This window comes from Bombus flavifrons, chromosome 7 (assembly GCF_040668555.2).
Source record: "Bombus flavifrons isolate JBK064 chromosome 7, iyBomFlav1_principal, whole genome shotgun sequence".
Taxonomy (NCBI): Eukaryota; Metazoa; Arthropoda; class Insecta; order Hymenoptera; family Apidae; genus Bombus; species Bombus flavifrons.
Genome location: NC_138448.1, coordinates 15121852 through 15145920, shown reverse-complemented (window position 1 = coordinate 15145920; position 24069 = coordinate 15121852). Strand labels below are relative to the sequence as shown.

Sequence of the window (24069 nt, the reverse complement as noted above, 5' to 3'; positions counted from 1 at the left end):
GAGATATCAAACGAATTTCCGTTTCTTGTTCCATAGAAATTACGCGTAACAAAAGTTAGAAAATTGACGTCAGGAAAGCTGAAGTGACATTTTCTAAATTATTGCGATTTAATTTATTTCAGGATATTTGATAGTATACCTTAATAATAATACGAATGAGAAGATCTTTACGCGTGTAAAGAAGTTGTTCGTAAGAAATGTCAGTAATTCTCATCTTGTTCCAGAAGTTCCATGATGCAACGTTCGTAGAATCGGCTAGAAAGTCCGGTAGCTGCGACGGTCTGAAGACGTCGATGAGAAATTAACATTGCTGCAACGTGACGCATCGTGCATACCTAATAAACAGGTTCGTGTAATGAAAATCTTTATGAGAGTTGTGAAGTAATCAGTCAACCGTGCAATCTCTTCTGTATCTTTTTTACTCTTTGCTTCCACGTCTTTGCACCTTTCGTTTTCTCTATTTTCATTCCCATCTTTTGCTTCATGTTCCACTGCATACTATTTTTCCTGTTTTACGACGAGTGAAAATTTCATTTTCGATGAGTCATACTAACTTAATTATTCTTCGAAGTTTAATAAACTGATAACTGGTTGATTTCATATCTCTAACTCGAGCTTGAATTATCGTTGTTGTCAAGTATTATGTTAATTAGCGGCAATTGTATCCTGTTATACGTCATATATGTAATATCAAAAAAAAGGGTGGGGGGGTATACGCTTGGTCTATCATATATTTAATTTCGAGTTTTCTCGGGATAGTATAAGCCGTAAATTTAAGGTATAAACTAAGAATCGTAAGAGTGCTGGGGAAGAGAGAAAGAGAGAGTTTTTTTTTTATTTATTTATTAAAATTTACAATCAATTCTCGCATTGAGAATTTTCAGTAATTTTTTCTGGCGTGGCGCAGTGACATGGCTAATTATTTATAATAAGTTAATACTTATTATAGATAAGTATAATTTATAAGTAAGTATTATAAATAAGTAAATATTACTTAATTTAGATAACTAATTGAATCTAGCGTTTAGTTCTAGCGGGTAGTGTCTCTTCAGCCTGCGGATCTGATCCGACGTGTCAAGTAGTCCAGTAATTAGGGGGTTTCGATGTTTGTTGATTCTTTTCCTATATCTGTCGCTATATTTTGTTATTTCCTCTTTGACTGTTGGTATCTTGAGGTCGCGATGTATTAGTTCATTGGTGACATACCAGGGTGCATTTATAATGGATCTTGGCGTTTTCGATTGGAAGCGTTGAAGTATTTCAATGTTGGAATTACTTGCTGTTCCCCATAGTTGGATTCCGTAGGTCCAGACAGGTTTTATTACGGTCTTATAGAGGGTAATTTTATTCTGTGTGTTTAGTTTGGATCGTCGGCCAGTGAGCCAATAGAATTTTTTGAGTTTGTCCTTTAGTCGCTTCGTTTTGTCTGTGATGTGGTTTTTCCAGGTTAGTCTCCTGTCCAGGGTCATGTCCAGGTATCTGACTGTGTCCTTGCTAGGAATTGTTGTATTGTTGATGGTGACCTGGGGGCAGGTTTGTTTTCGGGGCGTGAAGGTTTCATGTGTGAATTTAGAGAGAGTGTAAGCAAGAGTGTATGCCTTGGTGACGTCAAAACTAAATGAGTAAAGGAGTGGGAGAAGGGTGCGAGGGTTGATAGTCAGCATTTTTTGACCTGGGAAGACAGAAGTTGTGAGCCGAGTGTTAGAATAAGACGTACGAAGACATTGTAATCAGTTTTTGCATTGGGTATTGCTTGTTAAGATAAATCTAAATTTCACTTCAAATAGAACATCCTTTCTTATCCTTACTCTAGACTATTTAGATACCACATATATGACGATAAGTGTAAGAAAAGCGTGGTAAGTCGTCTTTTCCATTTTGTATAGAAGAGTAATTTTGTGATCTCATAGGCATCAGCCAATCTTATGTTATCTTTTGTTAAACTATCTTTTAATTATTTTATTGATTTTATTGGAATAAATGTTTATTTGTTTTTACGGTTTGCAGTATCAACATTTGTTGTTATTTCTATACTCAGAGGTAAGATCAGAATAGTTATTATTTTATTGAATGTATAAATATATCACACCGTTCTGAGCCAAACAAACCTTTATTGCACGCGCTTGCAAAAACTAGGGATAAAAACAAAAAGGCATCTTAAGCCTATCGATTAAATCTATCGATTGTAATTAGGATCATCCTCTAGTTACTATTTAGAATTCACGTTGTAATTTTCAACAACATTTAAAGAATATTAATTACAGTAATAATGAAAAAATGTTTTTGTGATTAACAACATACGTCTCACGTGCGGTATTATAAACATTACGATTTTCATAAAAGATTTTGCATGTACCTGTCAGATCAGCTACTATCTCTACAGTGTTAATGCAATCGAAACATTTTCCATCGTAGGAAACGTTTGTATGATATTTCTCTATCATTTTTAATTTTCGTTCACATACAAATTTTGCAAAAAATGATCGCTCATTATTTAAAACTGTGAAAAAATACTAAGCTACGCTAAAGTCTGATATATCGTTCCAACGCCGTGTCATCGTACATCTCGATACTAAAATATTCGTGACGTCGCTCTAAGTGGCTGGAAACGTTTACGTTTAGAAACATTCGTTTGAACAACGAGAATATTGAACAATCTATCGCGCGATGTACGATCGAATTTCAGCATTCGATAATAAGCATTATCGCTGTTAATTATCACGCTGGTGTACGCTCATTCAGCGTATTCCTTTCGATTTATATTCGCACCGTCCGTTTTCCATCCTCTTCGTGATTCGCGATTCAAAGCGAAATTCCACAAATTGAAAATCCCCTGTCTTTTTTTCCCCATCAATTATCACGGACGAACATCTTTTCGCTCGATCGATCAAACACCGATTATTTCTTTCATTTTCTGTACGATAAAACAGCTGGATGTACTGTGTACATACACGAACCGTTTCTATAATTTAATAGGCGACAAGCGATGTTTTATCGCTGCGTTTATCCGGCCTGTACGAACTTCTGTTCAATTATTTGCCGCGGGTGATTGAACGTAATCAAAGTTGAAACGTATTAACGCGTTCGACGTTGCAATTATGTAGTACTTTCAGATCGTAATGTCTTGCCACGTCTGACTCGTACTACTTACATATACATATGTCTAGGAATGAGAAATCTGTATGGCAGTGTCGTGTTTGCCGAGTATTAGTAGTTAATTTTAACGCTCTATCAAGACAGTTACCAGATAATAAGGATAGTTGGTACATTGGTCTCGTCTATTCTCTATTTTCCCTCTTCACGCGATCACAAAATCAGTAAGAGACCTCGTGCAAACGCAAATGCAAGCCATCCGCCGTCCCATTTCCCAGGAAAGTGAGCTTAAACTTGCGTTTCTTAAGCTCCTACCCCCACCAGTCGATATTCTACCGCGTTTCGATTACCAACGTTACCAACCACCGTTCACCACGAGCGAACAAAACTATCAGCCCGGGGAAATCAACCGCGTGTACCTGCTAAAAGACGCGCTTGGTAAACTGGCGTCCAAACAGCACTGGTAATATCAGCGGATAGAGGAAGTGCGCAACTATAAGAAGAAAAGCATCGTTTCTGTCGGAACGAAACAAGCCGTAAATAAACTAGCGCCGGTTAATTCAGGTGTGATAGGTCCGCCGGTAGATATAGATACGGCGACAATTTACGGTTTTGAATTACGCGTTGGCCTTACGTTAGGCCATATCGGAAGGTACGCGAAGCTAAGAGGACGACACCCACGTATATAAATAGTGGACGGGAGCGTGTGGTCCTTTCGAGCGAGCAGAAACCGTTGACCTATGACACGCACGCTATAAACAATCCTCTGAAGCAGTAAATGGATATGTGCTGTTATACGGCGTCGAGTTGAAAACTGAGCCCTCGCTCTCTGGAACTCTCTTCTCTCTCTCTGTCTCTCTGTCTCTCTGTCTCTCTGTCTCTCCCTCTTGCTTCGGCCTCTCTGCGACCGGCTGGCCAGGGTCCCTTGCGAAACGGTTATTGGATGCACGCCATGCTCCCGTGCCAACCCCGGGGCTGTTGGTAAATATTTTTTGTCCTGACGAATAGATTTTCTGCGACAGCACGCGGTAGACGCGACCGACCGCGAGCCTATACGGAAATTCATTCGACCCCGCCAGTCATCGACGCTGCTACGGGACCTCTGATAAATCTTTCCGCGCCAATCGCCTACCCGCGACGCTTAATTAACTCTGATCGCCGCTCGTTTCGCCCCCTTCTTGTTTTTCCTTCGATATTTCGCTGGAACGGATGGATAGCCGATCGGATGATCGTCGGATCAGTCCTCGCCAAGAGGTTTTAAACTACGTGTTCGTAGGATAGAATTGGTCGTAGATTTCTCTTGCGGTTTCGTTTCCACGTTTGTTTCGGTAATTAATACACTTGGAATAATCAGGACAATTCATATCTTTGCGAATACAATTAAAGGGATGAAATGTATTTGTTGGTTCGTGGAAGGATTCGAACACCTGCTACAGAACAGTTTTATGGCTATATCAAGGGTGTCATAGGAAACAATTTGAAATCTCACTGGCATATGGTTAACGAGACACGACTGCCATGATCATATTGTCGCGAGGTATCTATTGTTTTAGTAAGAAATCAGGTTTCAGGATGCTCCGAGGATATTTTTATTGCAAAATTCGTGAAGCTGGATTCTCCGTTGGATCACCTCTTCCGAGGATATTTAAAAGGAATCGAAAGACGGAAACAGAAAGTGAAATAGAAAGTATTTTAATAAAAGTTGTAAGTGTTAAAGTGTGAAAGGCAAGGGGGTTAGGAAGTTAAATCGACTCGATAACTTTGTAATGCGATTTAAATGTTAATCGAGCAAAACGTAGTCGAAAACATGTACTTTTTGAAAGCCCAAGTGAATCAGCGTTTACGTAGTGGAACGAAGTTTAAAATGGAAAGTGAATACATCGAACAAATGGCAGAGAAATTATCAGTTAAACGTTTCGTAATATAAAACTCCTTTCTAATAAGTTTCGTTATTTCATTTTCACTGAGCTCTATCGAATATTAGATTTCTCGAAATATTTCATTTAATAGATATGGCACGATTTCGATTAAAGTATCGTTCATTAACTTCACCGATGAAAAGAGAAAACTCTAAAACGACCACAGGTTTTTGATTTAATTACTAAAAGTATGGCTTTTAATCTCACCCTCGTCCGAGCCTCTCTGTAATGCACCAGACACTAGATTCTATTCAATGCATTAAGTGTACAATAAAATTAAAAGTGATTTTAACGGGAAATTATTTAAGTATCGTTTCCTGTAATATTATTATATCGAAAATCGTGTTCTTCTCGATCAGTCAGCTTCAAAGAACAGCCTACTTTGAACGGGTTTCCTTCAATCTCGTTTCTATCCGTCGTGGTCTCTTTATGCACGCGTATCCTTTATATAACAAATTTAAAGAGCTGCTCGATTTTTACGTATCGTTAGAGATTGAAAATTATTATGTTTCGTATAGCTGTCTTAAGCAAATATTGCTAATATCGCTACCAAACTTCAAATCGTTTGTAATTAAAGGATAATTGATATTTTCGTATGAAATTAGTCTTAAACGAAATAGACTTTCTCCGCGTTTTGCATATATCAGGACATATGTACGGTCTGTCGAGATCTACGGATTTTCCATCAGGACTGGAAGAACGAAAGACACGCGAAAATCGGCCTGTCTTCTTCCTCCTTCCTCGTCTTTCTTTTTTATCTTCGTTCATTACCAGATACAGCGGTTGGACGTTGTTAAGTGCGTTTACTCTACACACGAGTTAATCACCTACGACCAAACGTCGTTGTAGACCCATCCAGCTCCACCAACGTTTGCCATTTTTCTCAAACCTCAGCCATAAATAAATCAATCGGAACTTCGGAGATCGATATTTCTCCAAATACGTCAACCGCTATCAAGATCAACGTTCTGCGATTACTGTACGTGTACGTTAATTACCTACAATCAGAGTTCTAAAACACCGTTCGCCAAACTCACTCCACCCTATCAACATTTACCCTTTTCTACCAAACGTCACCGATAAATAAATCAACGGGAACTTCGAAAATCCGCATTTTTCCAAATACCTGAACCGTTATCAAGATCAACCTTTTCAAAAGCGATGACGTCCGATCGAACGCGTTCGACGCCGGCCGATTCCCGCGAGAAGCCTCGAACCTTTTGCTAAACGACGCGCGAGGAAGAAAGTGAGTACTCGGAGTCTGGTCTCTGGGTACAACACGGTCTCCGGCCAGATAGAAGTTGGTCGCGGGTGGGGGTGGCGGCGGTTGCTTTACAGGAGCGTGTTACAAGCAGGAATCTTCGTAAGCTGTAAGATGATACTTCTGGTTGATGAGGCCAGGACGAAGATCGTAGAGAAGGAAGGTGGGATAAGGTGAGGTTGCGAGGGGGCAGCGGAAGGGAAGAGAGCATGCACCGCGAAACTTTTGTTATTAAGAGCGAGCCGTGAATCCCGGTGGATAGGAGGAACGACTGCGATCGCGTGTATTAGGAAACGAAGCCACGGGGCTCGTCGTAACTCACTCGCGTTATGCAGCGAGTTAACTAAGCAGTTCGCGTTTCAGAAACGTGAAACGATAACGCACGCATAATACAAACCGCGCGCCACCGCAACGCGGAGCGTCGCGCCGCGTCGTGCAGCGCCGGAAACGGAACGCCGTAAAATAGTATCTTCGGCCGCGAACACAATAAATTTCCCGGTTTCGCGTTTAAATTACCCGGCGCGCAGTTCGCCGAAGATATCTGCTCGTCGAGCCTCGATACGCTGCCCCTCGCGAGTCAGATATTCCACGATATTTAAACGCTTCCCACCGTACGCTTTTATCTATATAGATTGCCGGCGTAATGCGCACGCGTTATTTACAGATGGCCAGTTTTTTCGTTCGCGTGTTCGATTCGAGCGAGATCGACCGTGTTAGATAGGAGTTTATGAATTGGTTAGATAGGCCTGTCGCTTGATTTCAGAGCGTGAAATATAGAATCGTAAGTAGTAAGGTGGTGGCAGTTACTTAGATTCAGATGTTGACTAAGGATCACGAAGAAAGCTCGTGAAAGGTATATTTGTCAGATTCTTAACTGTTCGTAGTATGTTTATGTACGAGGTCTTATTGTCAGAAGGATTTAATGGTTTACTTCGTTCATTTTCTTACTGTGAGAGAGGTTTAGATGTTCGTTAGCGGCAAAGTCTATGTGTGAGGTGTGCTCTTTCTTTGCTAATAAATACGAACATTTTTACGTAGAGGGACACAGAGCTGTTGCAAACACGCTTAATATAATGAGCGTAATATGCATATTTCATAGGTAGAATAAAGTATGAAATATAGAATACAATAATAACGATGAAATCTTGGTACGTAACGATGGAAATTTTTAGTTGGAAACAGCTAAGATCTTCAACATCAATGGGAGGCCATGCGTTTCTGCACGCGTTTGCGATTTTTTAGGTAAAACATGTGCATGCATTCTGAGCCACAACCATGCGCAAACTTGAAACTCATTATTTTTAATTCGGAAGAAGGGAGCGAACTACTATTTTGACGCGTCACGTTGCCACTTCCGTATTGCGAACGTAGAATCATTCGTATTAGTGTACCATTATGTATTCGCGGATTAGTTAGCAACAAAACAGCTGTTAATTCGACTGAACTAGTTATGTCTTTCGCGATGATAGATATACACAATAGAAAGTTAATTATTATGTAGTTTGAAAACTAGTTCTTAGTTGGTACAGATGTTTGAGAATTCGAATCAAGTTCAGGGTTATACGTTTTGCGAATCCGAAACACCGACGTTTTAAGAACATGACTTTTTTTAAAACTGCGATGTTAAATGCATTTTTAAATGTAATTACTTTGACATAAAGTTAGAACGAAGGACTGTCTATCGTAAGATATTTCATTTTATCGGAATATTACGGTAGATTAATAGCTCAATTATCAAATTAATAACTCTGAATGAAGCATAGATTACGGTAATATTCTAGTAATATATTGATAATAACATCGATCTAATTTTATGTAACCAAATAATGCATAAATTTATATACCACACCTATATGATCAGAATGGAAAATACGAATGCACTTAAGTAACGTAATTAGCTACTATTTGTATAAATTACTTTGACAAACCTATTCGTTTTCGAAAATATTACAAAATACTCGAACTATTGGGTCGTCCGAGAAGTTTCTTTCGTTTTGTAAGGAAATGATGGATGCACGATATTTTCCGTTTTATATTATTTCATCGAATTACGTATGATCTTTTTTCTTCTATCAAAATAAAGATCACAACGTTCGACAGATTAGTTTTCACGTTTGTATAAAGATGCGTTGTTGTAAAAGACTTTGTAAAAAACTTTTCGGACAACCTAACAGATACTAAGAATAAAAAAAGAATATTTTTAAGAATAATCGTTGCTCATCGCATCAAGACTTCGACAATAAAGTAGCAACAGAGTGACCATTCGAAGAGATAAAAATATAACGACAAGCTGATACGTATCGATCGTTTAAATACATACGCGAATCAAACAAACAGAAACACAAGTAACAGACATCGAAGTTATCACTTTCTATATGGAAAAACGTCAACAGTATAGAATACATTATCCACGATAATGCATCGTCAAACAACTCGTTCGCTTTAACGACCAGAATAAACGAGGAGCGCATCAAGTTTAACCTCCGTTAGACGCAACCGTTCGCAGATCCGCGAATCTAGTACGAGCATCAAGAATTCAACCGCAACTTTCCTTTACGATTCTACGTTGCAAACATACCTTTGGTTCTAACGCTGCAAGTATAAACCGTGGTATCGTCGTATTTCGGAAGAAAATCGTCACGCGATTAACAGTACTGTGTCAGGGTAACGGAATTAATCCCTCAAGCATCATATACTTTACGGACACGGATATTTTCTACGATACAACAAAATATTAATTTACACATTTAAGCTCTGATCTTCTACTTTGATCTTTTCCTTTTGTTACGTAGGTTTATATAAAATTCTCCGTTCTTCGTGTAGGATAGCGTTTTTTTACTTCAAAGATATCAAGATCTGTACTAATGAGATTTCGCAAGATACGTATCGCCTCCTTGTTACGAAAGCGGCACAACTCGAAACCATTGCACGTTCGAAAATGAAAAAGTCGTAATTGATTATATACAAAGATGAGATTATCCAAGATTGGAATTAATCTTTAACTATGCTTGCGAGGTTTCAAGTATCTAGTTGAAATCTACAAATTCGAGTGTATTATAATCTACCGTATATTGTTATATAATTGCATGGTTAAGAGAGAAACGTTGGAAGAAAATTTCATATCGATAGTATTAAAGGACTAAAACACGCTTATTTTTTTACTTCCTCTTCTTCTTTTTTTTTTTAACGTTTATCGCGCGTCGCGCGTCGGCGCGAAGATATTCGCGCAGGCGACGGCAATAACGAGAACGTTCGTGCACGAAACAATGCGGCCCTATTCACGCTCGTTATTTCCCCTCGAAACTCATGCAACAGTGGCATAGACTCACGAACTTCTGCGGCCTCCTGTTCGTTTCCTCGTCTAATTAGAAAATTACCTTTCCCTCTCCGCCGTGTTTTCGAGGACGAATCGTCAAACGATAAAAACGTTCGAATCGTTTAACCGCGTCTTCATCGAAACAACAACGTGCAACTTTTTGGGAATATTTTATCTTCGCTGAAGTAACGTAATCGAAGCAATAGTTCGGCTTTATTTCGACTTTAACCCTGTATTTTATTTTTGTAAAGTTAAAGATTATTTCAAGTTTGAGCAAATGACGAAGAAATCGTTATTGCTGAGCATAATTTCTAGTTTTAATGCCACGTTACGTATCTTCTTAAATCGCTACAAATACTCGTGTATAGTCAAGTATTGTAGCAGGGTTAAAGGAACAAGTTCGCGCTGAAAGAACGTTTGTTTCTGTCGCGATGCGTTGCCGCGTGTTTCACACCTTTCTTTAATCCTTACCACTTCGAACGGGAACAGGTAACCAGCAGCGATTTTTGTTGCTGGCAACGTAAAGGAGCATTGGAAAATATGCAGCAATATTTCCAAGATACATGGAACACCGACAGATAGTACGTAACTCGTCGTGTCTTCGGTGAAAACGCAGCTTCTCGTTGACACAATCGTGGTCGATGAACGGCTGACGACAAAACTTGTCATCGTATCCGAATTTGCGAGAAGATTAGGCGGTGGGTGCCCGCGGAAATCGGCGAGACCGAAAGGAAATTAATAGTTCGTCCCGGATGTTGGTCGTTCCTACCGCAGAGCGTACCGCAAACGTTAACCCATGTACGCTCTGTCTCGTCTTCCCTACGACAGAATTGAAACGCAACGTGCTTCTCTGACGCGTACGCGCGCATTTATTTTCGAGTTTCGTTAGTTCGTCGATTACGTCCGGCAAACGGGTGCCTTCTGGTGTAAGAAGCGTCGACAAGACGCGTCGCGTTTCTCTTTCGTTAACAGACTTGCGGATTTTCACGCGATTTCATATTTCTATGAACAGAACCAGAGAAATGGAACCCACGTAGGAATTTGTTTCGTCCGTAAAAATCATAAAGAGTACACCGCATTGAATATTTTATATGTCTTGGTACACTGTATGCAATCTGAGGATTTTTCCAGCTTAAAATCTATTATAAATACTATTAAAAACCTGCGGTCTAGTTATTTATGCAAGCTTTCAGGTTTTGCTTAAAAAAATATTTTGACGGATTTTTAGATTTTAAACTTGCGCGTTGATCGGTTTATCTCAAACCGCTTAAATATCTCGAAAAACGCGAATCATACGAAAAAATGTTTCGGATAAAAATTGCACTCCATCGAGAGGGATATAATATACTTTTGAGCCGGCATTAAGGATTTGTTAATCCCTACTCCGATGTCTTATTGTTTTGTGTTTTAAAAGATCTGAAAAAGTTCTGTCGTACTTATTATAGTCCCTAATTTGCTATACAAGTGGCACTTTGGTCAAATGTTTAAACCATTTTGCAAAAAAAGTAAAAATTTAACGGAAAGTTATGAAAAGATTAGGATTTGTCTGAAGCTATATACTTTTGTATCAAATAAATATTTTCAAAAGTTATTGCAGCGTTTTATCCGTAACACTATAATCTTCTGACAAAATATAAAACAATTTGCCAGTCCTTACGAAACTATAATTATTTCGAGACCTAAATTTACAGGAATGTTGAGCGAATTATTTGTTATTGGAAAATGATACGAGAAACGCGTCGAAGAAGAAGGACTCGTATTTAACGTGTATGAGAAACGTATGAGCCATAGGAGAAAGAATTCACTTACTTGCCAAACGATTGACGTGGTCGGCCGTATGAGCCGCCGAAGGCGCAGTGTTCATTTTATCCTCGTGATATTCAGAAATGAATCATAAGAATGTGAACGAGCAACGTATCGAAGTTTAAAGAACACGTTGATGCCCCGCGAATTCGCGTATTGACCGAAGAGTAAGTTTAAGAAAGGTTGAAAGGGAAACTCTGCTGCGACTATTACGGAGAAGTTGAAGGTTAAGATTGAGCAAGATCCCACGTAACTCATACAAGAATTAGCCACAATGCTAGACACAAGAGAGGAAAAATTTACGAAGAAGTAAGGAGTCATTGAGGTGAATGGGGAAAGTGAGTAGACACTTTGTATGCATTGTCCTCGGCAAATGCTACGAATATTTCATATCCAACAACTTCAACGCATCGTTTAATTCCACTTGTAACAAATATACATAGGTTGGAAAGTTCATAGCGAAACATAAGAAATGTTTAAAAGCGATATAGTATTGGAAAATTTCTATTTTATCGAAGAAATAAATACACAGTCTCAATGACATTTTGCTTCTTTTAAAAAGATTTTCCGTATGTACTTTCCAATAATAAATTCCATCAAGTAGATGTTAAAGATATTGTTTTTATCAGAAACTTGTTCAACTATGAAATTTGAAGTTTATAAAAACGAGTGACTTTCAATTCACTTTTTAATCGACGCAGATACAAATACGATATAATTCACGTTTCACGAAAATGAAACGAGCTATCAAGTAACAGAGTACTATGTCTCGTTAAAATCCAATCGCGTACATAATCACAGAGAAGTTTTATTCCAGTTTTAAAAGTTCAAACCATCGTATAAATTCGTTATCAAATAGGCACAGAAATTACGCTAAACTATTTATAACTGTTGAATGTCAAATCAATCAAATCTGGAAATGAGAAGGTTATGTTCTTCGCGAAAAGAAATATCTTTTCCTGCCACTCGTTGATTTATTCTTGAAGAATTTAAATCGGCCAGACGACGAAACACGTCGAATCGTTCAAAAACCAGTAAAGACGTGCATACCAAGAGTTTTCATCGCTCTCGACTGAAACTGAGCGCAGAAACGCAGCTCCTTGCGAGCTTCCCCTCGTCACAACCTGATGCCCGATGTGCGTGCATACGTGCGTGCGTGCGTGCGTGCGTGCGTGCGTGCGATGAGGATTCAGCCGAGATGAGTTCCTAGAAATGGCGTGCGGTATCATCCCGTTCCATCCTGCATGCCGTCAGTTGCGTAGGTGATACAGACACGCAGGGTTCCACGCATCCATCGCACGCATGCTTGCGTGTGCGTGCTATGGCTAAGCGAGGCACGAGGAGATAAACGAAACTACCCACGAAACAAACCCAAAAAGTCGAACGAGAACTCGTAAACCACGACAAACAAAACCAAGCTGAACGAACTAAAAAAAATCCTACTATATAACGAAAGAAAACCAAAATCAAAAATAAAATTAAAGAGCGAGAAAGAAGCGATCTGAAGAAATAAAACCCCGACAAAAAAAAAAAAAAAAAAAGAAAGAAAGAAAAAGAAACCCAACTAACTTAGAGAGAGAGAGAGCGAAATAAGTGAACGGTGAAGGATTCTGACGAAAGAGGAAGAAGGAAAAGCGACTTCGACGGCGGAGTTGGCAACACAGGTAAAAGAGCCCACCAGGTAGGTTCTGCCGTCAGTGGCGATGCAGGCGATGCGAACGAGAGGAAGGACTCTGGGAACGACGTAGCGAAGGTGGATGAGGAGGAGGTCTGAGGAGGCCGAAGGAGAACACTGGCAGAGAGATGCAGGAGAGAAGGTGGTTTGAGGAGGAGGAGGATGTTGGTTGGGCGAAGGAGGAAGGCGAGCAGGCTGGCGCAGAGAGGCTGAAGAAGGGAGGGGCGGGTGGAAGGGCAGCAATCTCGCGGTAATCTAATTTCAGCGTGCGGAGGGTTCTAGGAACGCGGCGTGACATTAGCGAACCACCTTCAGCATCGTCCGTTCGTACGTGGCGTCCTCCTCTCTCTTATCTCCTACTCTATGCTTCTATCTTTATCGAACCACCTCCGCCAACCTCTGTCTTCTCTTATTCCACCTACCGCACCGCGACTTCCTCTCCTCCTCCACCTACTCCTCATCGCTATCCTACACTCTCCAACTTCGCTGCTCTTACGCCGAGGGAGGCTATCTCCTCGTCTAGTTACCGACGCCGAATAAAGTGGTTCGACGTTTACGTCGACCCGGGCTAACGGGTAATCCCCTGCACGCCTCTCTGCCACCATCCTACACACCACTGTTCTTTTCGTTCTATCGTCCTGTCATCTGGCTTTCGCTCTATCTTTCTGCCGTTATTTATCTTCTTCTGCTCGGGACGTCTTCTTTCCACGACTTTCTAGGCTCGTCCAGCCTATCCGCCAAATTAGACGTATCGGAATTGGCGGAGGAATAGAGAGGTCGTGAATTATCGTATTAAAGGCGGTACCGATCGATGCCGCCCCTTTCTGCAAGATCGAGGATCGATGCAGATGAGCACGCTACGTCATTGGAATTTTCGGCCGTGCGGCGTGCGACGACGTTACGCGATTCGACAGGATTATATTTTTAATGACACGGACGAGAATTTTAATAATACGAATAGACGAGCGTGCAATTCTCATATTTTATTACTCTCGCTCAGAAAGTCACATGTAATGTATAATATACGAGAGAGAAAGAGAAAGGGAGAACATACTTACGTATTGTATCGTATTTATTTCGATAATAAATGACATCCGGACAAGGAAATATACTATTCGGATAATAGGACATTTCGAGATACTAACTCTTCGTATTTATATAGCAAAGGTTCTACCAGAGAATCTGCTACTGTTGGCGAACAGGTGCACGCATCGACGGCGATTTCAGCAATCGACCGATTACGCGGAACGCTGCCAGAGATTAAGGACGACTAGCGAAACGTCTCCCCGTACCAAGCACCCGGCAGCCGCTGTCGTTCTCGGGATGAACGATCCTCGGCGAACGAACCGCGGCCACGAGGAGTTACGTAACGAGCTGTCGTGGCGAACTGTAACGTGGGATCGCGCACGCGTATGCAGAGCCGGTGTTTAGGTGAACTCTTCTTCTGTTCGGGTCCCTTAACGAGCAATCGCGTGAGATGTTAAGTGCTGAAGCTTTAACGAGACTCCGTGGGTGAACGGAAGATTGAAAATTCTCCTATTCAATCGTCGGTAATAATATCGTACGGTGGACTGATCGACAGCTCTTTAGGGAAACGTAATTGGGTTGCTAATAACGGATATAAGTTTCGGAGATTTTACTAATGTGCATCGTCTGTTTGTACGGTCGAGAGATTTTGAAGTTATCGAGCTAACAATTCTAGAACTGAAAGTTTCTCGACCATAGAAAAGGTTTTGTTCATTTGTCGTTAAGAGACGAATGTTCATGAAAATTTATAAATATAATATAGAAATAGATAGAAATTCGTTTTGCTTATTAAATGTTATAGCTAGTATTTCACTTAATATTTTTGCATATTATATATTCTACAAATGCGCAAACATCTGTGGTTTAATTATCAATAATGGAAGCGCATCTTTCTTCATGTTTTTATGTAAAAATATTTCATTGCGATTTACAGTCAGATTTGTTGAAAACAGATATATTTAATTAATGACTCGTTACAATACAATTTTACATACACCCGATGTTAAACATGGTAGGGTTAAGGAGAATTGATTCGTTGTACTTTGCTGGTGCTTTTACAACGACATTGACGATATGAAAAATTATACATGGACGTATATTGATTAATACGAAAATTCACGAATACGTTTCACGTAATTCACGGTCACCGTTCTCTGAAACCGAAATTCTTTGTTGCAGTAGGAGAGTGGGCTAAAGCCGATGATCGTATTAAAAAAATTCTTAAAGTAAACAAAGAGTGAAAGAGTGTAGGTTCGCACAAGATTGGAGGTGTTGTTTCTTTTCGTTTTACGTTTGGGTTAACGTAATATGTGGAATCTACATACGATCTACATTCTCTAGAATACCGGAGAAAAGAGGGAAAGAATGTTTTTCAGTGGTTTCTTGAATTTTGCATGCACACCTCATTAGTATGTTGCAGAGAGCATTTAGAATGAAAGCAGGATATGTTACTTGCATCTTTAATTTAGAAGATTTTCCACAATTGTGTTTCGCTGTGCTTCCACCGGTTCTTTCGGATGTGGAATTCACAATTCTCTACTAACAACTAAAAAGTAAATTGCTCCTATAACGTTTTAATTTTACTAATATCTTATCTGAAAACTAGTGAAATAGAATATCAAACCGATTCTTTTAAACCATAGAAAGTTCCAAACGAATGAACGACAAAAATACAAATTTCATAATATGAGGCTTCTATAGCTTTTGCTCTTTTTATTTCCATTAGTCTTCGATATAATATTTGTTACTTACGATTATTTCCCATCCATCTGACAATTCATTTGTTTTACCACTATTGAATCATTCACCTTTGTTATTAAAATATAATTTCGCTGTCTCTACAACCAGATTCTCCAATATCGTCTCTTTTCTGTAACACTCGTACATTGAAAATTCAATATACATCGTGAGATATATTTTATTATAAAACGATTCACCATAATTAAATTTTCAGCACCGCTTGATTATTCACACGATACTGCACTGTTTTTGGTTCGTACGTAAAATACATGTTTTCATATTTCATCTGTCTGCAATTTGTGAAAGTCTCCAAATAAAGTTGCAGATACGTATCCAAAAAAGATGTAACGAAAGAAATTTTCGACCCGATGCTATTTGTAATAATGCTCCCTTTTTGAGTGAAAGAAAATGTAGGGAGAAGCCAGAAAATTGCGGTGGATGATCGTTTAAATCTCTACGGCGCAGTTAGATAGTGCTGATTAGGTGGATGGACTCCTCGAAACGCTTCACATACCTAAACGAGGAGGATTCCGTGAATATAGGCGCTAGGCTTAGCGTTTCCTGATCAGCTGCTCCTCTTCCATCTGGTGCTTGCAGACACGTTTCTATCCATTAAGAGATATACGCACCATGTCTAGACATAGCGTACAGATTTTCTTACGCTAATTACATGCAGTATCTTACATCGTGAATCGGGATTTTGTACCGTTAATTGCATTTACTACTGTTACACCGATGATATCATTGACGATCAGGGAACTGCTAAGTAACCAGTTGTTCACTTTCTGCGAAGAAAGTTCATCGGAATTAAATCTTAATCGTTTAATTGAATTCAGTTGAGATACAAATTTTTGATTACGGCAGCATTGAGCATTTAAACGAGGAAAGTGATATATACAGGGTGGTTGGTAACTGGTGGTACAAGCGGAAAGGGGCTGATTCTACGCGAAAAAGGAAGTCGAAAATATAGAATAAACATTTTTTTTTTTTTAATTTTTCCATCGAGACAACGATCCGCAGTGAGATCCGTTGTAACGTACCGCACGCGTACCGAGCGAAAATTCAAAGTCGATTTTCTCGAAAACAAAGCCTCGAACGAAACATTTTTATTCTATATTTTCGACTTCTTTTTTCGCGTAGAATCACCCCCTTTCCGCTTGTACCAACAGTTACCAACCACCCTGTATATAAGATTCGAAATTTATTTTAATATTAGAATATTAATTATCAGTTAATATTTCTGTAACACTGTGGTTAAGTATTAGGTTGTCCGAAAAGTTTCTTTCGTTTCATAAGGTGATAATAGATGAACAACAGTTTCTGTTTTATATTATTTTGTTGAATTAGATATGATCCATTTCGTTATATTTCTATTATTACGTTCGTGCATAATTCAATAAACCAATATAAAGCAAAGAACATTGTGCGTTTATTATTCCCTTATAAAACGAAAGAAACTTTTCGGACAACCTAGTATTTATCACCATCCTTATTCGTAAGATTATAGATTTGACCTAAAAGGAATCCCGAGGTTCTTTTATAGCTATAGCTCAAAAAGTGGTCGATTTTAGAAATGTGTAAAATCTGTCAGAATTTCTAAAAAAAATCCTAGCTCGCCGATAGATAGTTGCACAATTAATAATTTTCTTTTTCACATTTTTTAATTCAAGTCGATTCTCAGAGAATTGTCACTTTTCTTAGTTGTATCGCTCTTTTAGCAAACAGTATGTAATATGTAACTATAAGAACTATTATTTTAAACTTTCGTTGATTGAAATTAAATTTCACTTACGTGTAGTAACAAGCGTAGTTCGTCGAAAATAATATAGCAGATACGTGTATATTACACAAAAGTATATTACAGAAAATTGTCTACATTTACCTCGCGTATAATATTCGAATTAGAAACTAATTCTTGAACAACGACACACGTGTGAAATGCAAACCTAAACACCTTACAATATCAAAACAACATAATATTAAGCACGATTACCCGGCAATATTACCGACAGCTTCTACCAAATACGTCATTACGTAAACCATACATCAAGCACATGCGAGCTTTAAGCAAACGCCGCAATAAACACTACCTAACGTTCCGCGTTCTCTCTATACAACCATAAACGACATTTACAACCTCTTGGAGCAAACGTCCCTCCGCGAATCATCGACTGTGCTGTACCAGCGTGAGCACCGGCAAATCGTTTCTCTGGAATCGTTAATTCGTCACAATCGACCAGAAGAGATTAGTTCCGGGAACACTGTGGACTTCTCCAGATTCACGGCAGTTAGTCACGTTGCGTAATCGAACGACGAACAGCCGAAATCGAACGGAACCATGAGCCAATCGCCACAAAACATCCAATTTTCACGTTTCAGATACGCAGGATGTTGCAGGTCTCTTTAACCAAACTTTATTAGAACGTTGTGTGCGTATAATATGTGTAGCCAAACGATACGAAGAGTATAGCGAATCATTGTTCAGCGGTATAAAATCGAGATAAGTTTTATAGGATAATAAATAAATTTGATTTTCTATCTTTGCCAATTTCCCGAGAGGCAAAATTATCTTTATTATTAAAATATTCAATGGAAAATGATATAATAGTTTGATAGCGATTTAATTACTGTTATTCTCAGTAACATTACTGAATATCTTATTTATATGTATATGTTCATGGCAAAGCAAACGACATTTTTTTTAACCAGATTGACATGGAAAGTTTCGTTTCATTTCACGTGACAAAGGTCTTACACTACTATTTGCCTTCGATATCGTATATATTACAGCACAGAGATAAGTAATTAATTAAAATAACGAAATACATCGAATATCATTTTTAATTATTTTACGAGATAACTAATACCAAACGCGAAAAAGAAAAATGTTTCATCACGGACATCAGAACGGACCAACCGTATTCCCCAAAATCCGAGAGTCTAAACCGAATTTATCCCTTTAAAACCCTGTCTCCTTACGACTGCACGAAACCCGTCAAGAGTATCCAAACCGCAGCAAACCCTATTACACAATTTACGAGCGAGCAAAAGCACCGACCAGAAGACAGGAAAATATTTTCCAGCCACTGTATTCCACAAGCTACATCCGCCTCTTCTTTAACATCTCTTATTTTCCCAAGTTTTGAACGCGAACTTCGCATGCATACTTTCTCGCACGAACTTCGAGGCGATCATACGCGAACCACGTTTAACGATCCAAACCAACGAAATCTAACTGTCGTAGAAGCTCGGCCTGAAACGAAAGAAAATCGGCGTTTGAACCGTAGACACTCCGAATTTGTGTGTTTTCTGCACCACAGAACAGTTTGATTTCGACGAACAGACTGCAAAAATGCTAGTACAGAGATCAAGATCTTTGCTTAAATTTGTTCTATATCCTACGAGAACTATTAGTCTTGAGATATTGAAATCGAGAAAATGGTACGAATAGCCGGAACAGCTCTGCGGTAATAAAATCAACAACGAAATAATTTCTAGAAGTAAAGTAATATACATACGCTATTTTATTATGATAATTACAGCGGAGAATACTTCGAGTTGAAGGAACGATCAGCTTTGACATACTCGAATAAAGATAACTAGTCGAAGAAACTTTCTTTTTAACGAGGGATAATTATATCCCCGTAGAAACCTATGACCATCGAACTGTCAATGTAACAGTACTGCATCGTCGTCACTGTCACGCCATTAATCGCGAGTTAAGTCAATCGCTTTTAAACGCGAATCGCATAAAAATCGTTCATTATCGAATTTGGTGAATTCCGAGACAGAAAACCTACTGAACACGGTTAAAATTCCCTTGCAATCTAAACTTCACCCTGTGCAATAAAAAAAGTATATCAGAAATACGGTATGGCCCAAAGCGAAGTTTAACGAAATCGGAGAAGAAAATTCCGTGAGGCGCGCGTACGAACCGTCTCTGAAGGATTATTAATGCAGAGTTATGGGGAAGCGGGGGGTTTACGCGAGTTATCGTGAGGGGGCCGCGTGTCTCCTCTGGTACCTTGGTGCCGTTTCTGCCGTGCCGGAGGTTCACGATTCTCGCGTGACCCGTGAACTCTCGCACGTAACGAGATCTCTCCCCTGGCTGCCCCCATCGCCGACCAACACCAGCGTGCACCAGCAGCGCGTTCGTACACGCGAGATCGTACTATGGTGCCGTACGGTGCCGTGCAGTGCCGTAGCGAGACGGCCGTGGTGCCCGTTGCCGCGGACTCGTTCCGTGAAAGCACACCTCGCTTGCCTCTGGCCCTAATAAATTACCCCTCTTATATACGTTCCTCTCTTTCTTCATCGCACGCGGACCCCGCCACGACCGTTTCAACTGCCGCCCCACGGCGTGCTACGTGCGAGAGGTCCTCCGCCTCCGCCTCCGCCTCCGCGCCTAACATGTACCCCGTGCCGCGTACATGCACCGCGGATTCAATTGCCGCGACGCGACGCTACGTCGATTCGTAACAACCCTCCTCTCCTTTTCTCGCTTACCTTCCGCGTTCTTTTCCCTTCGTTCTTCTCTGCTCGAATCGTTTAACCCCTTCACGTACGCACAGGTAGTGATGGAATCTAAAACACTTCGAATCGCCTCGAATCTGTACACCCGTATGGGAAGAAATACGAATCACTTCGAACACGGCTTAAAATTCTTGAAAATATCGATAAGTAAAGTGCTGATTTTTATGCATCTGTGACGAATTTAAGGGCACAGACGTTCACGAAATGCGTAATATAATATACTGAAGTATGTGAAATCTCCGTACTCGTCGTAATTTTTAGTAGGCGAAAATTACTATGTAAGTTGCGTTTTAGTTCTCTTCATAAAGATCCGAAATTGCATGAAAATCCGCAGTGTACTGATAAATTTCCAGTATCGATAGGCCTTGAGTATTTAAAGTCTTGAAAGCCTCGGTCACCTGGAAACGTGTGTATGGTAACTCGAACTTTCGACACTCTCTTTAATATTTTATGTTGGTACTGTTTGAGCAAGGGTCATCAAGAAGCTTGTAAGATATTGAATACTCATCAAGCTTTCAAAACCTATCGAAACTTTTAAGAGTTCTCGGACGATCAACACTTTCGACGCATTAAAGACTCGAGATCTGTCAGGACTCAACACTTTCGGGAGTTTTAACAGATTTCTTTTGTTGAAATAAAACGATAAAATAGCTATACATTCGTGCATACATTTGTCGCAAAATCTTACTAACACAAGTGAATGTGTTATCGTGAATTGCTGGCGAGTTTATAACAGACGTATAACTATTCTATCTATTTTCCCTTTTTCCATCATACCAACTGTAGATCGTATCAATTTGAACGATAATTAAAGATAAAATCATTTGTCGATTATTCAAAAAATTGTTTAAATTAAGTGAATTTAAAACTCCAATGAACTTTATTTAGCCATATAAAATATATAATACTTTGTAACAGTCTGTGTAATACCTCGCACTTTTTTGTAATTTAATTTTGTAACTACTTTTCATGGGAAAAATAATATAAAATAGCTGCTTTTAATATTACACCAATAGTTTTAGTCTTTGAAGTCTACAGTATATGATTTTAAAGCTGATTACAGCACCGGTTTCAAAATCTTTGTGTTCTTACTTGATACACTATAAAGTTATCGGCACTGATCATCCATAACCGATGCACCGTGAACCAATGGTTTTATGTCGATCATTAATGACTGACGTGACGGAAAATGTGCTAGGGCTGCTAAAGGTTCTCAAGCGTAAGTCGCGTTCTTTGTGAAAATGACTCTGTAGTTTCGCCAGTATCGCGGCCAGCTTCATCGTGTGTCTGAAACGCGTTACTGTGCTGACGGTACATTTTCAACTACCATTTCCCTCAGGTGGGAATATTAAAAACGTTCTTCGGTTAAGCGGAAAAATTCGTCGAAACGCTGGAAAAAAATCGGTACTCGGACTTTTCGAAAAAGAAACGACTTTATATTTTATAAAATATGTTACATATATGTATCGTAACCGCTACGAATGAAAATGCGAAGAACCTATCAGCTATTTAATTCTCACATACGTCGTTATAAAGTATTTCATTTTTAACTTTCGAACAGAGGCTATTGCTAAATATTTTAACATGTATACTCGATCAATTGTTGGATTGTTGGAAAATTCCGAACAAAATTTAAGAAAGAATAAAAAGTAGCAATGTGTATTTATTGAATTGAATTTATTTTCTATCAGTGTGATATTTATTGGATCGTTTCATCATAGCTTCCTTGAAAAACTTCTCTTTTTAGGGATAAATTCTTTGAAATAGCGTTTTCAAATTTTTACAGTCTGGAGCGTGTGCGTATACTCAACCACCTGCAAACAAAGAACTTTTACAATAAGAATACTAGAGAACTTTTAGAATAAGAAGACTAGAATAACGAAACGTATGGAGTTGGAGATCAAGCAATGAAGATTCAACGTCTTTTCTTGCGCTGTATCGATAAACAGTGTCTAACATTGTCTTCTTCTTCTATTGACCAATCACAATTTTTTCTTGTAATTGCTACCGTTGATTTCCAAATAGAAACAGTATTTCACTCAGAAGCCATACCTATCGATCAAGCTCGCAAGCTGCGAAGTGAAAAAAGCAGCAGTGATATTAGAAATATCATTTGGTAAAATTCCTCTTGAAATTTACGGATATTTACGCCATTTTCCAGCAATAAATAAATTGATAAACGTATGTAGATTGTTTTTCACAAAGTCGGACACTGATAATGTATCTGAATAACGAAATTGTAGAATCAACAAAGAGCGGAGTTGATTAGGAACTTTCTGCTCTTGCCAATGGAAGATTAAAAAAGCCAAAGATTCGTAGTATCTAAAACTCAACGATTTCTCGCTATTTGTATGGACACTGTGTTGTTTCGAGTTCAACATTCCCCCTATGTTTACCCGCGAATTGAAGGCAATTTCTTTTCAAGTACGTCCTCGGGTTTTCATTTTTCTTTGCTCGGTCCTCCTCTTGCCTCTCCTCTTTTTGCGTGTTACCTATCTCGAAATGGTTTTCCAGCTGTTTATTTCGTTTCTATTCTCGTGTACCCAGCTTACGGCGAGTGCGTTTCCTTTAAGACGTATACACTCCATCCGCGTTTCCCTCTTCTCTCCCTCCATCTTGCAGAGCTTCCTCGTCACGGTCCCGCACGGTTTTTCTGTCTCTCATATTTCTTCGTTTCATTTTCCCTGCCTCGTATCCGTTTGTTTCTTTTATCTACGCGTCTGGGTATCCCAGAGCCAAGCGTATTTCCGTCTGGCAAACGTGGCTGATATTTTCGAAAGAAAGAACGTTTGCCAAAAGTCGTCGAATACGCTGTCGCCATCGCCGAATTAAATATCGTCCAAGGACGTTCTTCTCTCTCTGACACGTGCAATCACTAGAGAATGAACGCTCCAGAATCAGGAAACTAACTTCGAACGCGAATCCAATTTGATAATTCCTTATCGATTGTTAATAATCCTTTGTTATCGATGCGAGAATGTTTGATCATAGACAAGCTTTTTCACTAGTTAGGACGTTAAGCAACGTAATAAGTCGACAGCGGAACTTTATGCAAAGTGGTATTTTTGGGTACACGTTTAACGAGATTCAGTGTACTAATTAAAAATTGTAACAACTGTTACGCTTCAGTTATTTTCTACATATCTGTGTACCATGTACCTGTGTATGCATTCTGATAGAATATTCTGTTTGCAGCTTTACATCTCCCATAAATGCATAAAAATCCGCGGTATAACGATAGTGCATAAAATCTCGATAACGACGTAATAACGATAAATGGGAGCTTAGAAAGAAGTTAAAGACAGAACCAGTTAAAAGGTAACGCAAAGTGAATGGATGTCCCCATCCTGATTGCGATCGAGTTGTTTAAGAAAAGAAGCAAATCGGAGTTTATTGAATTCGAAAGGAGAGTCCATCGAAATGTCTGGTGCTCAGGCTCGTTAACCATGGACGCTTCTGGAACCAGGTAGTTCCTTGCAGGCTGAGTTTACTCAAGAGTCCCTTGTCCCAGAAACGTTCTTAGCTGGGGGATTCAAACTTTTCAGTCGTGGCCTTCTTCCTCGGTTGACTTATAATAAGCTGATCGCACGTTCCAGTTTCTCAGTGCAACGAAGAACACTTTTTCCGCTCCTCCTCCGTCTTCTCTTCTCTTTTTCGTTCCTCGTTTTAAGGGAAACTTCCCTGTCGAAGGAATCGATAGGCG

The 24069-nt window shown here is 39.3% G+C and overlaps 1 long non-coding RNA gene across 2 annotated transcripts in view; it reads left to right on the top strand.

The window, feature by feature from the left end:
* Positions 1-223: 223 nt before the first annotated feature.
* The window catches only part of LOC138181946 (uncharacterized), a 158423-nt gene continuing 134577 nt past the window's right edge, over positions 224-24069 (top strand). For both annotated transcript variants that reach the window (XR_011173653.1, XR_011173652.1), the window contains exon 1: positions 224-346. This is a non-coding gene — a long non-coding RNA (uncharacterized LOC138181946). The remainder of the gene's footprint in view (positions 347-24069) is intronic.